General features: G+C 58.4%; 1 long non-coding RNA gene across 2 annotated transcripts; it reads left to right on the plus strand.

Moving 5' to 3' along the window:
* The first annotated feature begins 1,167 nt into the window (after positions 1-1,167).
* On the plus strand, positions 1,168-10,286 carry LOC122680824. 2 transcript variants are annotated; one of them, XR_006336789.1, is made up of 6 exons: positions 1,168-1,402; positions 7,757-8,268; positions 8,632-8,774; positions 9,382-9,471; positions 9,866-9,992; positions 10,121-10,286. It is a non-coding gene; the product is annotated as an uncharacterized LOC122680824 (long non-coding RNA). The 2 variants fall into 2 exon arrangements; XR_006336788.1 differs by having other exon boundaries at positions 9,402-9,471.
* The last annotated feature ends 4,747 nt before the right edge of the window (positions 10,287-15,033 follow it).

A 15,033-nucleotide genomic window follows, 5' to 3' on the forward strand; every position in this document is an offset into this window, starting at 1 on the left:
GTCCTCCGTCCCTGGAATTCTCCAGACAAGAAGACTGGAGTTGGGGGTCTGCTCGAGCTGGAGCACCAGGTCCAAACAAATGAAATCTTCTCCCCTCTGGACGCAGCCATCTTTGTCTTTCCCTGGGGATGCTCAAGGTGGCGGGGGGCGGAGGGGGGGGAGTGCTCTGTGGTCCTGAGACCTGGGGGAGGGTAGACTCAGGCTGGGATGTCTGGGACCCTGCAGCCCCTATCCAGGGTGGGCACCATGGAGTCCAAGGAACACCAGGGTTCCCGGGTTTGACCTCTGTGCCGGCCCGCCCACCAAGCCCTGGTCCCGAGGTCTAAGGTCCAGTTCCCTGGGGACCAGAACTGAAGCCTCTGCGGCTGCACTGCCTCGGTGGAAACCTAAGAGCTGGATTCTTTCCTTCAGGGAGGAGGCTGTGGCCAGCCCCAGAGTCATTTCACTTGTAAATTAGGTCTTGGCTTTTCTCTCCTCTGGCTTTCCCCCCCTCCGCCTTGGCTGGGAGGTGACCATCTGCAGTATGGCCAGCGATGGGCTGGTCACCCCTCAGCTGGGTGACTCGACGGTTGTGGGAAGAGCTGGGAGGATGGAAGGATAGGGAGGGGGGCCCAGCCTGGGAGGCTGTGCTGGAGGCGGGGGCCTGCCTGTGGTGTCCAGCCTCCTCACTTTAGGTTTGGCCCTCCCTGCGGGGGGGCCCAGTTGGGTTGCCCTCCCCCAGCCCCACAATCCAGGCCCCTGGGCGTTGTCGGGGGACAGGGCGGGGGGTGGGGGGGGGGGGAGGCGGAGGTGCCCAGTGGCATCTGCGCAGACGCGGAGCCTGAGCTGGGTCAAGGTCCCCCAGGCCCCGCCTGCCCTGGGCAGGAGCCGCTTCCGGCCGCAGGGCAGACAATGTGCTGGCTGGGGAGCCGTGGCCCCTGGCCAGATCCCCCACCCCCATCCCAGCCGCACAGGAAGCCGGAACTCAGAAGACAGCGTGTCCTGGAGTGAACCCTCCGGCAGGCGCTGCAATCCAAGGCGTCTGATTCCCAGAGGAGGCGCCTCCAGTTGAATCCAACTGATTCCTTCCAGCCTTAAAATGACGAGTGGCCCCGGAGCCCTCCCGGGGGTGGGCTGGGGGTGGGGGGACTTCAGTCCTCGCCCTCAGGGTACAGTGAGTTTCTTCCTAACCATGAGGCCTTTGCACTGGCCGCGCCCTCTGCCCGCCACGCTGGCCTCCAGGTCCCTTCAAGGCCACCTCCTCCTGGTTGCAGCTGCAGGGGCCTCTCCTGGCCCACATCTCCCCTTCCTGTCCGGGTTTCACAGGCGGTCCTCCCCTCTTCCCTCACCCCAGCCCCCAACGCCGGCTCAGGCCTGTGCTGGACCTGTCTGCCTTGGTCCCTGCTCTTGCCAGTGAGTCTGGGTGAGTTCCCCCCAACCACCCAGACCCTGCGTCCACTGCCCACCCTCTCCAGGCAGCGCCTCCCTGCAGGCCCAGCTCGCGTGCTCCCCCAGCCCCCGCGCACCTCTGGTAGCACATGCGCCATCTCTGTGCTCATCTCTAAGGGGCCCAAAGGCTGGGGGCTGCGTACCCCAGTGACTGTCGGTGTCAAAGTCACGGACAGCCCCTTTCCTCTGCACCCCCAGGGCTTGTCCCTGGAGACAGGCCTGCAGACCAGGAGGCCGGCCCCTCTGAACCGGATGGAAGGAGCTGGGAGCCAAACTCTCCGAAGAGAGAGGCCCTGCTCCTCGGTGGGCCGTCCCGCCTCCCCGCCCCCAGCGGAGGACTGGCTCCTTCCCAGGCCTGCCGTCCCCTCGCCCTCGCCAGGCCCCCAGCCTCCCGGGCTCCTTTCTGCCGAGAGGCCCCCCAGGACCTCGAATCCCCTGCCCTGGGCCAGCTGGGCTCCTCACTGCCCGCGCTCGCCCCGCGGGCCTCAGGGAGCCCCGTCAGTCTGGTCAGCCTGTGGCTCTCGGCGTCTGAGGCCGCCTGAGACCCGCAGGGCTCTGGGCAGGGGGCTTGTGCAGCTCCAGCTGGGTCTCACCTCTCCTGCCAGACTTGGCTCCGCTTTTTATTTTCAGGGTGAAGGAGTTAACTTTTTGCTCACTTCTGCATTCTCCAAAACCTTTAGCATAAAACCTGGTACACACTAGGCCTGAGAAAGATGCTTGTTGGCTGACACAGGACTGAGGGAGGGAGCTGGGAGGACAGCGCGGCCCTCAGACAGTGAGGGGGCGTGTCTGTGCGTTGGGCTGTGTGTCTGGGTGTGTGTCTGTCCAGATGCCAGGCTGTGTCTCTGTGAGTGCGTGTGGGCGTATGTGTGTCTGTGTGAGTGTGTGTGCCTGTGTGAGTGTGTGTCTGTGTGTGTGTGTGAGTCTGTGAGTGTGCCTGTGTGTGTGTGTGTGAGTCTGTGAGTGCATGTGGGCATATGTGTGTCTGTGTGAGTGTGTGAGTCTGTGAGTGTGTGCCTGTGTGAGTGTGTGTCTGTGTGTGTGTGTGAGTCTGTGAGTGCATGAGTGTGTGAATGTGTGTCTCTGTGTGTGAATGCATGAGTGTGTGTGTGTCTGTCTCTTAGTGTGTGTCTGTGCATGAATGTGTGCATGTGAGTGTGTGTGCCTGTGAGCCTGTGTGTGAGTGTCCGTGTCTGTGTCTCTGATAGTGTGTGTCTATGTGCATGTGAGAGTGTGTGCCTCTGAGAGTGCGTGCCTGTGAGCATGTGAGCGTGCGTGTCTCTGAGTGTGCGTGCCTGTGAGCATGTGAGCGTGCATGTCTCTGAGTGTGTGTCTCTGAGCCCGTGAGTGTGTGTGCTCCACCGCCGCCTGGAGCACGCTAGACTTCACACTCGCTCTGCGGGTCTGCTCGCCTTGTGTCTCTGGAAGTTTCCCAGAAGAACTGATGTCCCCCAGTCTCTGCCTCCGTGGCCGCCCCTGACCCTGGGGGGGGTCTGCTGGCTTCAGGGGGTCTCCCTCCTGCCACTGAGCCCCTGAGGAAGAGCTCCGGGTATTATTCAGCCGTAGAAGCAGGAGGTGCCCGTCACACCACTAGGAGGCTAAAGAACAGTAACAATGAAACAGAAGCGCTGGTCACAGGAGAGGAGAGACTGGAGGCCTTGGGGTGCAGGGGGGAGGTGGCCAGTGCCATCACCGTGGACACCAGTTTGATGGCTCCTCAAAGGCAAAACATGGTGGGTGACCAGCAGTCCGTCCTGGGGTGCCCCAGGGACCTGAAGCAGAGTCCCTGGACGCCCCCCCTTCCCGGGCACATCCACAGCCACACCGGCCGGAAGACGGACACACCCCGGCGGCCCCAGCAATGAAGGGACGCACACACTGCTCCCCACGCTCACCCGGCCTCTGCTGTGTCCCTTTCGAGGTCCTCGGGGCGCTCACGTAGCCCCGTAGCCCCATGGGGCCCCCGCATCCAAATGGTCATCCCGCCTCAGTCTCCCCGCCTGGGGGGAGGAGCCCCCTCCCCAGGCCCCCCACCATTCACCTCCCAGCCCCCCCGGCAGCACCCCCAGGGAGGGGCCTGCCCGATCTCAGACCTCAGCCCTCCACGAGTCTGCCCCACAGCGCCCTGCCTCAAGCCCCGCCGGTCCGGAGCCACAGCCGTTCCCGGCCGCAAGGCGCCCTCTGGTGGGAACGCTGGGGGATGTCAGGGACTCCGGAGGAACCCAGAACTGGGCTGGACCCCCAAGGTCAAGGGCAGGGGGCTGGGGCTGTCTGGGGACGGAGACCAGCCCGCGCGAATCCTAGGGACCGGGGCGGGGATACTCTTGGTGGGGCGGTGGAGGGGACAGAGACCTGTGACTTGTCAGGAGTGAATGTTGCTCTTGCCCCCACAGTTCAGATGGAGCCAGGAAGGGAGGTGTCCCCAGGCCCCTCACTCAAAGGACCCGCTTCCCCCGCCTCACCTCTGCCGCCAGGCTGGGGTCACCCTGCCATCCCGGGCAGCCCTCCTTGCCCAGGGGGTTCCAGGCCTCCCCAGCCCCCAGCCTGCCCGGCTGCAATCACCCAACCCTGATCCTGACTCCCCCTAGAGGAGAGGGAGGCCCCTGCCCTCCACACTAAGGCAAAGAGGCTCCAGAGCCCAGTACTGAGGGCCAGCCAGGAAGCGTGACACTGAATTTATAGTAAGAAATACAGGGAGTTCTCTGGCGGTTCAGTGGTTGACTCCATGCTTCCAATGCAGAGGACACAGGTTTGATCCCTGATGAGGGAACTAAGATCCCACAGGCCGGCCAAAATCTTTTTTAAATAATTTAAAAGTTTCGGCAAAGGTTGCCCTCCTCCAAGAAGCCTTCCCTGAACACCCCTGTCTGGCCTCCTTGGGGCTCCCGGGGTCCTGGGCTCTTGTCAAGTTTCTGGAGCATCTTCCCAGGAGGGCAGAGTCATCCAGTTTCTTTCTGGACCCCGGGGTCCTGGACAGCATGGCTTGCCCATCAAACATGACCAGTGGCCCCCTTTCTTCTGGGGCTATTGCCAACGCCCTGAAGGAGCCTCTGTCCCAGATGGGTGCGGACCCTGGGCCCAGGGATGCTGGAGCCTCCCCCGTGGTCTCCCTCCAGTTGAAACAGCAGGCCCCTCCATGCGTGCCCCATCTCTGCCCTCCTCCACGCGCCCGTGGCCTGGGTCCAAGGGGGCATAGCGAAAGCTTCAGAGCCTTATAAAGTCTGCACCCATTTCTCTGGGCTCTTAAAAGCTCAACCAGATTATCCTCCAATTAACATACTTAATTAAAAAAGAAAACAACCAGAAAAGGCCCTTTTTCTGGCCAGAGAAGTGAAGTGAAAGTCGCTCAATCATGTCTGACTCTCTGCGACCCCATGGACTGTAGTCCACCAGGCTCCTCTGTCCATGGGATTCTCCAGGCAGAGAAGGAGGTATCAGCTACGTTGACCCCATCAGCCAAGCGACTGCAGGGTGGTTATCATTTGCTTTAAAAGCCCAGCGGCCACAGGGCCCCAGCATCCTCATGGGCGGGGTCAGAGACCCAGTGGAACTCAGTCACAAGCCCATCCAGCACCCAGAGCGCATTTTCAGCACTTTTCTGGGTCAGGTTCAGGTTCAGATTCGTCCTGGCCTGGTTCTGAGAGAAGACCAGATGCAGACACTTTCACCAGCCAGGAAATCAGTGAGATGTGCGTGTTTGAGGCAGGCTCACTTGCACCATGCTGACTTCCACCCTCTAAAACCTTTCCTATGTTGTCTCCAGTTTTTCTGGAGAGAATGTCGTAAAAGCCCCAGACTCCCAGGAAGAAATCGGGTGTCTCTGCCCTCCCTGGGGGATGTCACAGAAACAGACAGGAGCCTGGGGCCATGGGTGCCCCAGGGAGGCCAGCACCTGATGGGGGGAATCAGGGAGGGCTTCCTGGAGGAGGCAGCCTTTGCCGAGCCCTGAAGGATGAGCCAGGCAGACCGTCTTAAGAAGCAATCATCAGGTGAAAGGGCCAGCACCAGGGAAGGTGGGGAGATGTGCAGAGGGCAGGGGAGGGGAGGCTGAGCGTGGTCCCCAGGCCCAGGCACCATGGCATCTCTTTATGTCCACCACCCAGCAGGCAGGGAGGGGAGAGGCACCTGGAGCGCGCTCAGAGCCATGCAGTGGGGCCCAGGAGCTGCTGTTCCCCATGTTCCGGGTGGTGGGCGAGGGGGCAGTGTGCCAGCAGCACCCACGTTCCCGGAGGCAGGGCTCTGTCCTGGGTCCTGGCCTGGATTCACCCTGTCCCTCCACAGGGGTCCCCGCTGGAGGAAGAGGACGCAGGTTGGACTGCCTTCGTGTGCCCACCCGCTCTCTCTCTTGGGCACAGCTCCTCACAAGAGGAAGGGTCTGGACTTTCCTGGTGGTTAGTGGTTAAGATTCCACCTTCCAATTCAGGCGGGTGAGGGCTTGATCCCCGCTCAGGGAGCTAACCTCCTATATTGCTCTGCAGCCAAAACACTAAAACATAAAACAGAAGCAATACTGTAGCAAATTCAACAAAGACTGTAAAAATAGTCCTCATCAGAAAAAAAAAAAAATTAAAAAAAAAAAGAGCAGGTGTCACGGAGCAGAGCAGTTTCCGTATCACGAGCACCCTGGAGATGCCCTGGTGTTTGCAATCATGCCTGCACTGGCAAGACGCCTCTCCTTACAGGGCATGAAATGTGTGCCAGGCCCCACTCAGGGTGACAACCAGGGAGGCAAGAAGCAAGCATCTCATGGACGGGGAAACTGGGGCTCAGAGTCACAGAGCCTGGTGCCCACAGCCCCCGTCTCCAGACCCTGTCCCCGGCCCTCCCCCACATTGTGCCTGCTCACCAGGAGCCGAGGAGCCAGCTGTGAGGGTCCCCTCCCAGAACCCCCTCACACCATGCCAGGGTTGGGGGGCTACAGCGTGATAGATGCCGAGGAAGGAAGCAGGGTCTGGCAGGCTCAAGGCGGGTCCGTCACCTCTTTCATTTGTTCGTTCACCCATTCACTCATTCATTCATTCACCATCACGGAGATGCCACCAGTGATCAGGGATCACAGGGCGTCAGTGCTGCTGGCCAAGGCCTGAACACTGGTGACAACCTCCCAAGAGCCACGGCCCCGAGCTTTCCAGATCCCAAGGCATTTCCCGGGCCAGGACTGGAGACGGCCCTGAAGGCCGGGTGCTGCCCTCCGGTGGCCTGTGTGCATCTCAGGCCAACGTGAGGGGCATCTGTGGAGTCCAGGTCAGCGTGCCCACCTCCCCAGGGCCCTGCATGGTGGGATGGATGCAGGCGAGGAAGTCCATATTGCCAGGCCAGGGGCCCGGGCCCCGGGGTTGGATGCTGGCTCTGCCGGCTGCAGCCGCAGGAGCAGGGCCGGGTGAGAACCCCCGGGCACCCTGGGTGCTGGGGCGGCACAGCCGGGCTCCTCCAGTCCTTGCTGGGCCGCTGGATGACCCTGGAGGTCCTTTTCCTCCCTGTCAGTCTTCCCACCCTTAAAGCCGTGAGGGCCATGAGTCAAAGTCTTTGTTGTTCGTGAGTCACATGGGGTGTGGGGTAAGAATGCAGATTCTCAGGCATTATTGTGGTCAGTGGTCGGCTCTGGTGCACTGGTTCTTGGTGCCCAAGACAAAGAACAAACAGCCCATTGCTTTTAGGAGATCAACCTGGTAAATAGGATTATGGCTTCAGATGCAATTACATTTCAGACAGTTAATCCAACTTCTTAAGGATGAGTCCCCAGTTCAGAAATGAGCTTCCCCCTCCCCCACATGATTGGCCAGTCATTCTCGGAGAGGCTGGGAAAGCGAGTGACTCAGTCCTGTTTTCTAAAGAATACTTGGCTTAAGAGGCATGAAAAATGCATAACGTTAAACGCAGTGGCAAAGTGACGACCAGGAGACATGAAAGTGTTTGCATTAGACAATGAGGCCTCGCCTGCAGCCCCCGGCCCTGTGTCAGTGGCTCTGCCCAGATCAGCCTGGGCTGGCTCTGACTCAAAACTCTTCTCATGAACAGGGGTGGTTGGGGGTGTGGTGGGGGGAGGGGGGTGTCCACCTGCTCCTTTATTCCTTCAGCCCAGAGCTTCTGGATCTGACTGCAGCCTGGGGCCCAGCTGAGCCCCAAGGGAGGAAAGTCTGGACAACCAGTTGTCCGCAGTCTGAATGGACTGGGGATGAGGACGTCCGAGTAGATCGCGGGGTGGGGAGAAATCAGGGATCGTGCATTCCAATAGCCATCTCCCCACCTGCCTTAGTAATGGAGCTCCAGTTTTACCTGGGTCTAGTGCCGCTCAGCTAAAAGGTCACATTTCCCACCTCCCTTGCAGCTAGGTATGATCACGTGACCAAGTTCTGGCCAATGAGAAATAGGAGTATCCAGGAATGGGAAGAGACCTGCCCTTCTTTGGCCCTTTGTCCAACCAGCAGCCTGGAAAGCAGATGTGATGGCTGAGCTCTGGCAGCCACGTTGGAGTCTGAGGTGAAGGAACACATGCTCAGGGTGTAGAGCAATGAGCGGGCTGGACCCTGCGTCCCTGGTGACATGTATGGCCTTCACTGCAGCCCTAGCTTGCCCACATCTAGAGTTCTTTTATGGGAAAGAAAAAACACACATTTACCTTGTTTAAGCACTGCAGTTTTGAGCTTTGCTGTTATAGGCAGTCAACCCTATTCAAAGCTGGTATAGTGGGGAAGAAGTCTTAAAGAAGAGAGACCAACACGAAAACCAGAGGAGTGATCAGGCCGAAAGACTGCATGTGCTTTGGGTGGCTCACATGGGACCAGTGGATGACCGGCTGGGTCAGGACCTGACTCTGGATGCAAGGTCTCCTGTACTAAGGTAAGGGAGTAAGGGCCTAGAGGGGCTCATGGGAATCCGATGGATAGCATGGGAGATGTCAGAAAATGGCTATGGCGGGGGGGGGGTGGGACCAGAGCCTAAAGGAATGCGAAGGACTGTCATTTGTCCTCCAAAACCCATTGCCCCCTCTCCCCAGTCTGGGTCTGTGTGACCACCAGTCCTCTAAGTGGAAACTGGCCTGGCCAGCAGCTCAGCTCATGACCTGGGTTCCCTGCCCCTTGTAGCTGAGTGTGAGCAGAATCCGGCCGGAATCAATGGAATGTGGGCAGAGGGAATGCAGATGCTGCGTCACGGGCTTAAAAGGAAATTGCTTATTTGGAATTTTCTGCTTCCGCCAAGCAGGATTGCAGATGTGCCCATGCTTATCTATGCCTGGCTGACTCAGCCGTGTCCTGGGGATGTCCGAGCCACAGGATGGACAGAACCTGCATCCTCCACGCTCACAAGTCCATGCCTTGTAGCTTGCACCTCTGGTTCTCATTAGGGTATCTGGAAATACTTTGGGTTGTTCCAATGAGGGGAGGGATGCTATAAGCTTCTAGTGGGTGGAGGCCAGGGATGCGACTAAACGCCTTCCAGCGCCCACCATGGTGCCCCACCCCCACCAAGAATGGTCCAGCCCTGAAAGCCCGTGGTGCTGCCATTGAGAAACCCCGGCTCGCTCAGGCACCTGAGGGCATAGTGTTTGGCTCTTGCCAAGGACAAGGTCCAAGGTCTTGGTCTGGCTCTCAGAACCCTTTATGACCTGACCCAGCCTAAGGGCTCAGGAGATAAGCGGTCAGAGTCAGGCTGTAAATAGTGGTAGAAAGGAGAAGGAAAGCAATTCCTGATGGGGAACAGGATGGAAGAGCGTGGAAAAGGCACAGAGGCAGCGTCAAATCATGGACCAGACTATTGCCGGGACTCCAGGCTGAATGGCTTTAGAGGAGCAAGTGAAGGGCTCAAAAGACCGGCTCTGGGGAGAGAGAGCAAGGGAGGTAGATGATGAAGTCCAAGTATTTCCTGTCATGCTGATGGCGCAGCCTCGGGTCCGTGTTTTCTAAGAGTTTCTGTCTGTCTGTCAAGAGTTTCTGTTTGTTTTTTCCAATCAAGGAGTCTTCCATTTTTCTCAGTGTCTTTTTGTCATCCTTGGAGATGAGCTTGTGGCCCTTCTTCCTTGAGCTACTGATGGAACAGGCCATGGTAAGTTTCCAATACGCGATCACCCTCAAGTCCCTAAGCAAGGCCTCAGTTTGCTCATCTGTAAATGGGGTGATAATAAAACCTCCCTCACAGGGCTGTGATGAACAGTAAACAAGTTAATGACAGTGTGTGCTATATAAGTGTTCATTAAACACAGAGCTTTCAGCATGCAGTGGACACTGGTTATTTTTCCCACCCAGCATTCACTCTCTTCTTCCATTTCCCTCTTGGAGCCACTGCTGATGGGAATGGCCCCAATCTGGGCTCCAAAATCCTAGGACAGTGCCTCCCTCCCCAGCCATAGTAATCAGCTACAGGATAGGCATGTAGCCCCCTCCAGGCCAGTCAAAGGCAATGGCAGTTGATCTTAGGACCTTGTTGGCTCCTGGGAAAGAGGAGCTCTCTTTTCTGTGGTTGTCAACCTGCATGGCAGAACCCTGGAGCGGTGAGGGGCCACTGGCTGCCTGGGATGTGGCTGACTTCTGGGTTAGCAGAATTGACAGAGAGATAAAGAATCACTGGTAAGTTTGTTTGAGCCCTGGATCCAGCTATGCCTGAAGGCACACTACCATCAGACTCTTAGATTCTTTAGTTATGTGAATCAACAGTTTCCCCCTTTAAAAAAAAAATTTTTTTTTATTGCTTACAGCTTGGCTTCTGTCATTTGCAATGGAAAATATCCTGGGAATACAGGAGTCAGCAAGCTGTGTCTGGGGGCCAAATCCCCAAGCTAAGAATGGATTTTACATTTTTGAAGAGTTGTTAAAAATTAATAAATCAAAGAAGACTGTTAAGAGACTGCATGTGGCCTAAAAAAGTTTAAAATATTTACTACCTGGCCTTTTTTTTTAAATTGCTAAATCCTGGACTAATGCATTACTTATAAAAATTCTTAATCTCAATACTTGGTTCACTTATTTTCATCTTTCCTTTTAGTGATCAAAGCAATACATTTGCCTCTGAGTATGGCTTTCATTGTTTTCTGCAAGTTGTGTAAATCAATAGTGGTTATCTTCCCAACTGTCTGCTCCCATCCGAGTACTGATATGGGGACATTTCTTTCCATACTCACTGTCCATCACTGTCTCCACCCTCTGTCCTGTGGGGCTTCTGAGTACTATGGAACTTTGAAAAGAGTGAAGAGAAGGTGTTTGCATGGGAAAATTTGGAGAGGGAGTGAAAGGGGCTGGGCCCCAGGCAGACCTCCTTCCACGAGAAAATGTATGGATGTCTTAGCAGGTGCCGATGGAAGGCTCTTAGTCTACAGCAATGAGAAAAGGAATTGCTCTAGCTAAGGCCACCAACTCGGCCCAGTTCGCCTGGGACTATCTGGTTTTAGAACTGAAAAATCTCTCATCCTGGGGACCCCCACTCTGTCCTGGGCAAGACAGGACAGCTGGTCAACCTAACAGCATCTCCTCTGCCTGGGCAAGCATGCGGCATTCTCCTGCATGGTAGTAATCCTCAGATACTGGAGGGACTTCCACGTGATGGATCACATCCACGTAACTCTCCAAGGACTGGCCCAAACATCCTCCTAATGCCAACCTCTCGTCCTTCCCCCTCCCTCTGCCATCCTGACCCCAACCTTGAAGGTTGCAGCCCATTTCCTCTCAACCTCATCTAGCCCAAGGGGCCTTCCTCCTGTAAATGGGGCTTTGGCCTCTCTTCTTTCTCCAGTTCTAAGACTCTCAGCTCATAGAGGCTACCTGAATTTCTCACCATGAAGTTCCTTCCATCTTCAAAGCTAACAGGGGCACATCAGATCCTTCTCGGGCTTAGAATCCTCTCACTGCTTATCTAGACGGGACACAACACACATTAGTTGGAGATCCTGGGGTTCAGGAAACACTTAAGAGTGAAGCCAATACAAGATGCAAGAATGAGGCAGGAGGAAGTGCACAAGAATGGGGTGTGGCCAAGGCAGGAGATGGTGGTTGAGATCAGACTCAAGGTTCAAAGGAGCCGATGTTAGGTCCCTGCTCTGCAGTCATGGATGCAGCTGCCTCCTGGAAAATCACTTACTCCATAACTGCTTATAAATCCTGTACTATATGCCAGGTTCTCTCTTATCTTGGGGATAGGGCAGGAGCCAAAGCAGAGGTGGAGATCGTCCCCAAGGAGCACCCGTTGTAGTTGCTCAGTCACTAAGCTGTGTTTGACTTTTTTGCGACCCCACAGCATACCAATTCAATGGACCTGAGTCTGAGCAAAGTCTGGGAGATAGTGAAGGACAGGGAAGCCTGCGTGCTGCAGTCCGTGGAATCAAAGAGTCAGACAAGAGTTAGTGACTGAACACCAACACGGACTGTGGCCCACCAGGCTCCCCTGTCCATGGGATTCTCCAGGCAAGAATGCTGGAGTGGGTGGTCATTCCCTTCTCCAGGGGATCTTCCTGACCTGGGAGCAAACCCAAGTCTCCTGCATTGGCAGGTAGATACTTTACCACTGAGCCATCAGGGAAGCGAAAGGAATAATTAGGGAACAAATAACCACATTTTGTCCTCAGTGTCACGAGGAACAGCAGCGTTGTGATAGAGGAAACCAGTGAGTACGTTTGGGGGAAGGAACGTGAGCACCCCTCCGATGCGCTTATGCTAAGGCCACATAGAACCAGGGAAAGAGCACTGTGCCAGAAGAGACAGCATGCGCGAAGGCCTTGGGGCAGAACTAGCTCGATGTGTTCAGGTAGCAGAAGACAAGACAAGGGGGAGGAGAACAAGGGCGCTCACGTGTGTGATGGAGTTGAGGGGCAGGCAGGGGCCAGAGTTGCCAGGCACCTTCACATAGGTTAACTCAATCAAATGTCAGAACCCCAGACTGTGTAAGTGCCGTTGCTGGTCCCAGGTAGCCATGAGGAAACCCAGGTTGCAGAGCTTGAGCGCTTTGCCTGAGGTCACACAGGGAAGAGGGGCTGAGGCCACTGAGCCCCACTAAGGTGCCCTAAGACCCATCTGGGGTTCCCAGGGCACTCTGATCCTGGATAACTCTTCCTTTGGGCATCAGCATGTCTCCACACTCATTGAGTACCAGAACCCCTTTCCTAGCAGAAGCACCCCCTCCACTTCCAGCAAACCGATGAGGGACCCTTGGAGCCAGACCCTGGCCACCACCTTATTCAGGATGTCTGGAGCTGCAAACCCATTAGAGAGGAGGGGTGTGGGGGAGGAGGGATGGGGCTGGAGGAGGCAGGTAACCACCTGTGTCTGCAGACCTTAGAGCCTTTGGAATGGACCCTGGGGACCCAGACTGGGAAGGGACCTCAAGCATGCGGCCTCTGTGTGTGTGTACGCACAGACACACGGAGAGGGATTCATAGAGCTCTTCCACACGAGACTTCCGCCAACCGTGGAGCTATTCAGGAATCCCCTTGGAGATGCCACCAAGAAATCGGACCCCAAGCAGGCGTGCCTGGAAGCCGCCCAGAGGTACCTGCTCGGCCGACATTCGGCCCCGCGGCCAGCAGGGGGCAGCACGACGCTGCGCAGTGGTACCCGAGTCTCGAGAGGCGCGCTCTGCGCCCGGTTCTCCAGGGGAAACTGAGGCCGGGAGCAGCAGGCAGAGGGGGGTGGACTAACCGAGGCGTCCCTCTCCCGGCCCCACCACGCCCGGTTCGTCCAGGAGCCTGCCCGACCTCGGAGGTCTCCCTACCCGACCCGGGGAGCGGATCGAGGTCGGGGCTGGGGTCCACGAGGCATGAGGTCTCGGCAGTCGCCGAGGCTCCGGGCCGGGGGGAGGCGGCCACTGCGGGGTGGGGGGTCCTTTATCGAAGTCCCGCCATACTCCGCATGTCCCCGGGATTCGCCCCATTATCGGAGGCGGAGACTGAGGCTGGCGGCGCTGGGGGCAAGGTGGCCCCCGGAATCTGTGCCCAGATGGGGCCACGCTGTCCGCTTCGCAGTCCCGAGTCCCCGCGTGGCCCAGCGTCCCGCGACACCCCCTCCCATCCGGTCGTGGAGAGCCCGCAGCCTCGCGTCCGCACGTCGCCGCCGGGTGGCAGCATCGGCTCGCGCGCCCCAGCCGGCCCACCCCCGGCTCCAGCCACCCGCAGCAAGGGCTCAGCCCGACTCTCCGGTTTCCAGGGCTCAGCTTCCCATTCCGTGAAATGGGGTCACAACAGGGGCTCTGGGACGCAGAGAACACTTGGGGGTGAGGCTACTATAGTCATGTCTCTTTTTCTGTGCCTCAGTTTCCCTGCCAGTGAGGCTTTTCAGCGTCCCGCTCTATCTGTGAATGCTCCCTGTCTGCCCGCTCCGCGCAGCTGCACCACCGGCCTCCGATCAGAGTCCGAGGAATGGCCCGCGCCTGGGTGGTGGCAAAGGTTCAGGGGATTTGCAAGGATTAAGAGGGGATCAGGAGCAGGGGGTCGCACTGCAGGGTGGGGGGAGCGGCGCCCTCAAAGTGGGGGGCGGGTAGGCTAGGTGGGACCCAGGCTGGCTGGCAGCAGCACCCTGCCCCTTCCCGCCTGCACTCCCACACCAAGTTTCAGGTCTCTGCTGGTCCTCGGAAACTAAGTGCTTCCTAATTCCATCCCTTTGCCCAAGAGGCGTCCAGGTCTGTACACTGGAGCAGGACAGGAGCCTGCCCAGGGCAGTGCTTAGGCGGAGGGCCACTGACCCACCCTCTCCAGACAGAGCTTCAGCCAAAAGCAGGCCGTGTGCCCCCGGGGTGCCCGCTGGCCGGCCCTGAGCCAAGTCAGATGCTCTGGTGTGGGAGGCACCACGCTGGTTCTGACCTCGCACCCTGGGCACTGCGGAGGAGAAGGTGCAGGCCGAGGGGTTCGGGGTGACGGGGAGAGCGAGGAGGGGATCCTTGGGGTGGGAGCTTCCCACAGAGCCGAGGAAGCCACCCCAGCATCCTCCCATCTGTCCCCACCACGGTGCTCAGCCAAACGGCTTCCCTAGGAGGTCATGGAGCCAGCCCCTTGCATCTGGCCAGGCCCGTCTGTCTGTCCGTTTCCTGTCCCTGATCTCAGTAAGCGCCACCGGCAGCGGTCCTGACAGGTGTGGGGACCCGGGGGCTGGAAGAGGGGCTCTGATGGAGGTCCTCTGGGCTGGCAGAAATGCCTGTGCGAAGGGCGTGGTCCTGGGGGACCCCAAGCGGGGTAATTTCTGAGGGGTAGGGGAAACGTGCCCAGAACGGGGATGGGTGTGGGTGGTCTCTCCCTTTCTCCCTAGAAACTGGAAGACGAGTGGCTACACCGCCCGATGGGGCCACTCCTGCCGGGCCCCCACCCCCACCCTCGCGGGCGCAGAGGAGCCGCCAGCCCCTCCGCAGGTGTCTCTTCGGGGCCGCGCCCTCCCCGGCTCACCCCCCCTCCCCGCGCTCCCAACCCCCTTCTTCCCTCCCAGTCTGGGCTTGGCGATCGGAAGGGAGCCGGCTTGGGGAGGGGGTTCCGGGGGAGAGATGCGTTCGTGTGTCACGGGGGAGGGAGGAGAAAAGGGAGGGGAGAGGCCGGGAGCGAGGGAGAGAGAGCGCGCGGCGAGCGAGGAGGGCGGGCGGGAGGCGGGTCCTCCTACCTGGGGCGCGCTCGCTCGCTCGCAGCTCGCTCGCCGGGGCCGC

Source organism: Cervus elaphus, chromosome 22 (assembly GCF_910594005.1).
Source record: "Cervus elaphus chromosome 22, mCerEla1.1, whole genome shotgun sequence".
NCBI lineage: Eukaryota > Metazoa > Chordata > Mammalia > Artiodactyla > Cervidae > Cervus > Cervus elaphus.